At 52.3% G+C, this 3,984-nt stretch overlaps 1 protein-coding gene and 1 long non-coding RNA gene across 4 annotated transcripts in view; one reads left to right on the top strand and one right to left on the bottom strand.

Annotated features, from left to right (window-relative positions):
* DBNDD1 (dysbindin domain containing 1) overlaps window positions 1-173 on the bottom strand; it is a 13,164-nt gene extending 12,991 nt beyond the window's left edge. Inside the window, exon 1 of the mRNA XM_037733259.1 lies at window positions 77-173. The gene's annotated coding sequence lies outside the window, so the exon portion shown is untranslated. The remainder of the gene's footprint in view (window positions 1-76) is intronic.
* On the top strand, window positions 7-2,606 carry LOC108292857. 3 transcript variants are annotated; one of them, XR_005197624.1, is made up of 3 exons: window positions 7-178; window positions 344-486; window positions 1,890-2,606. It is a non-coding gene; the product is annotated as an uncharacterized LOC108292857 (long non-coding RNA). The 3 variants fall into 3 exon arrangements; XR_005197625.1 differs by having other exon boundaries at window positions 348-486; XR_005197623.1 differs by having other exon boundaries at window positions 154-235; window positions 348-486.
* The last annotated feature ends 1,378 nt before the right edge of the window (window positions 2,607-3,984 follow it).

The raw sequence follows: 3,984 nt of genomic DNA on the forward strand, positions 1-3,984 counted from the left end.
CCCCGCCGCGGACCCCACCGGACCCGGCTGCGGCCTCCCGACCCTGGCTCTGGGTCCGCGGTTCCTGCGCACTCACTCGGCAGCCGCGCCGCTCACGCGCTGCTGTTCTCCTCCAGGTCCGTGCGTGCGGGGATCCGGCGGGGCTGGCGGGGGCGCGGGAGGGCCTGAGTCGGGCAGGGTAATGGCAGAATCACAGAGCGCGCTGGACGGTGTGAATGAATCCACGCGGGAGTGGGTGGGGGCGAGGCAGGCGCTCGCGGGGCTGGAGGGGTGGGTGGGGTGGGGGTGGGGGCGGGAGGCTGCAGGGAGCGCCAGGGCAGCTTCGGTGAAACCCACCTCCCAGCAAGCGCGGGGCCGCCTGTCCGAGCACACCCGGCGAGCACCAAGCTGTGCGCCTCGTCGTCGTGCGATGGGTGTCCCATCGCTTCTCCCAGTGACCCTAGGAAGGAGGTCTCCTTTCAGGCGAAGGAGCTAAGCACAGAGACGGTAAGTAACCTGCCCGAGGACGCACAGCCAGGCGCTGGGAGGGTACCTCTGTAAGCCCGAGCTCTGCGCTTTTGTTGTCCTGGCCCGAGCACAGAAAGTCAACACGAAGACAAAGGAGGGTGTCAAGACCTTTTACACCCGTAAAACCGCCTCGGGAGCGAGGGTGAAGGGCAGGGTGGGGATGAGGGGCTTCAGATGTTCCGAGGGCTAGTGGATTCTGTAAATCACCTCCCGGGCAGAGATGAGGGTGAGGGGCCCCGGACATTCTGACTGTTACTTAAGTGGTTCACAGAAGTCAAGATAAGCGTTAGTTTACACGTTGCCTGGGTAGAGTGGAAATTACAGACCTTAGTTACTTACTACAAGCTGCAAGGGCCAAGATGGCGTGGGTTTGGACTGCTTGCCTGTCACATCAGGGTTACAGAGAGCAGTTTCAACAGAAAGCCGAGGTATGGTTGAGGTATGCAGTTTTATGGGGCTTTTACCATGTCACATTCCCCCCTTGTTTTGTTTACAGGAATTAAATCATTGATTCCTCCAACAGGTATTTTTTTTCGGCTCTAAGGGCCCACATTGAGACCTTAATATCATTAATTTTATGGAGTCTACCCTAGATTTTATGAACCTTAGCAGTTGGTTTAAGAGGCAGAGGCCAAACATGAGCCCCAGTAGCAGTGGGAAAGATGTCTGCCATGTCCCATCCACACACAGATACTCAGAGACCCCAGGTTCGCCCCGCTGTCCGTCTTCCATCTGGGGTAGTTACAGTTATCTTGAGTGGATTATAAGACCCAGTGTAGCATGGGGATGGGGGAGAGTCTCGGTTATAAGAGAAGGAGCCTCTGTTTTCGGTGGAGATAGTTTCATAACTCCAGTGGGGGCAAAATAATTCATTTAAGTCTCCACACTTTAATCAAAACAAACCAAACCCAAGTGTCAGGTAGGAAGTTTGGGAGTGGCAGATGGACTTGAGCGGCTCAGACTGCAGGAGGGGCTGAGGCTCAGACGCCAGTGATGCATTCAGCTTCCACCAGCCACAGTCAGACCCTTTGCACTGGCTGCCCCTCCCAGACTGACTCCTGCCCAACTCCAGTTAGGGGGGTAGAGCGTGCCTTCCAGCCTGGAAGTCAGCAGGGCAGGCTCATAGTTTCCATGTTTCTTTAGTTTACAAAACAAAAACCAGAACTGCCGCTTAAAAGCCTCTGAAATGATTTCATGACACGCTGGCCTCCACGCCACCCTAAGGGTGCGGAGTCTCGCCTCTCAGGGAGTGCAGCTGTGGGGTGTGGGCTGCCCTGGGAAGTGGGGACAGGGATGGGCGTGGACCACCCAGAGTTGTTTGGGGTGGCAGGTTGTGTTTTCTCAAAATGGCCACAGCAGTAGTTCTGATCCCGTGTCTTCAGAACCTTCTGTTCCCATGAAGACACTATCTGTGCTGCTTCTCCGTCACCATTATTGGGGCTTGGGACTGCCCAATAGAGGGCGGCAGAAGCGATGTCATGTGACTCCCAAGGCTGCGTCTCGAGCAGCGTCCTGCTCTCTGGAAAGGTCCGCCTTGGAACTAGAACTTCCTCCATGCTGTGAGGGAGCCCAGGCCACAAGGGAGACGCCTGTGTTGCTGCTGGCGTTCCTACGGAGCCCTCTGCCGACAGCTGGCCTCGGCTGCCTACGTAAGTAAGCCCTCAAGGTTCCAGACCTGCCTTTGAGCTTTCCTGGGGAGGGGGCGATCAGTGGGGCTGAGGCAGGCTATCCCTACCTTGTCATGGCCAAGTTGCAGATTCATGAGCAAAACAGATGCTGTCATTGTTTTAAGCTACTGTGCTTTAGGGTTGTTACTGTAACAGTCATTACTGTGTATAAATGATTCCCATTTGAGAGATGAATAAATGATACAGAGGGAGTCTGTCAAAGACTGCCCTGCTGGTAATCAGACTCCAGAGGACAGTGTCTGTTTAACTTTTTATTAATAACATTAGCAAACACAAAAGTAGGGAGAATGTCACAAGTCACCCAAAGTACGTATCACCCTGAGTCAACAACCACCAAGTTATGGCCTGTCCTCATTCACTTTCCTCCACTGCTGGGTCATTTTGAAGCAAACTGTATACATATTAGATCATTGCATTTGTAAATGCTTCAATATTTATCTCTAAAAGAAAGTCCATTTGCTGGTGCAGTGACTCATGCCTGTAGTCCCAGCACTTTGGGAGGTTGAGGTGGGAGGACAGCTTGAGCCCAGGAGTTTGAGACCAGCCTGGGCAACAAAGCAAGACACCATCTCTTCAAAAAATAAAATTAAGAATATAAGCCAGGTGGAGTGGGTTGGAGGCAGAGGTGGGAGGATCGCTTGAGCCCAGGAGTTCAAGGCTGACTATGATGGTGTGTCTTAAAAAAAAAAAAAAGTCTAGTCTTCATAAAAACTCTTGTTATCCTAACCTCCAGGCTTTCACTGAGCTGACGCAGTGGCTGGAGGCGGTTTACTTGGTGGGTAGTGGCAGCAGGAAGCATCAGAAATCAGAGGGCAGTTGGTTTGTTTATTTGTCTGGTATTTGCAGGAAACTCAGATGCCATTTATCTCGGTTTTTGAGCTGCACACCTTGATGCTGAATGAAAGCATCTTAAGCCACGTATATGAAGAAAAGGCTCTTTTCCAAACATCTGAACTCAAATTCAGTATGAAAAGGACAGGTTGCAGTGAGCCTTGTCGGGAGCCCCGGGAGCCGGCAGTCGGGGCTCCCTAAATGATTCATCTCTGCAATCCACACTGATAGACCAAGCTGTGCTCTTCCCTTGTGACAAATGAATACCCTGTATAGGCTATCCTGAGCTAACCCTCCTATTCTTGCCCTTTTTGCTGAAAGGAATTATTGTTAATACAGCTATTTAATTCAGGACTCTTAGCCAGATTTCTAAAGCAAAAAGCCAATCAGCATGTAGCAGCTAGCATATTGGGCTTGTGAAGTAAGTGTCAAATAATAATAATCACCCCACTGTGCTCTCTAGCGGCACTGTCTGACCTGCCAAGCTGCCCCTGGGATACCCCTCCCACCCTATGCCTGGGGGAGGAGGCGTCTATCAGGCCAAAGGAGTCTGGCACAGTGATGCTGGCTCCTGTTTGACCAGGCACAGTGACCCGCCAGACCTCACAAAGGCCTTAGGGCTGCTTACTATAAATAAATCACAGCTTTGTGCAGGCTGAGCCAGTGCAGTTCTTCCAACTGGCTGCTCCTCTCCAAGAACCATCCGTTCTTGGGTGGGCAAACAGGAAGCCTCTCATCACAGTGATTGTCAGATTCTCACCACTGTGTGGGTGCCTGAGGCCCGAGCAAGCCCAGCCCATGTGGCAGCTTCCTCCCTGAGCTGGACAGGAAGACCTAAGTCCACCAAGCCTTCTTTCATTTCTCACACTTTGCCCCCAGCACAACTTTCTATGAGCATAGATTCTGGAATCTTCATCCACATAGGAGAACAAAAGCTGCCGCAGAACCATTTTTTTTT

Source organism: Cebus imitator, unplaced genomic scaffold, assembly GCF_001604975.1.
Source record: "Cebus imitator isolate Cc_AM_T3 unplaced genomic scaffold, Cebus_imitator-1.0 Scaffold509, whole genome shotgun sequence".
Lineage (NCBI taxonomy): Eukaryota > Metazoa > Chordata > Mammalia > Primates > Cebidae > Cebus > Cebus imitator.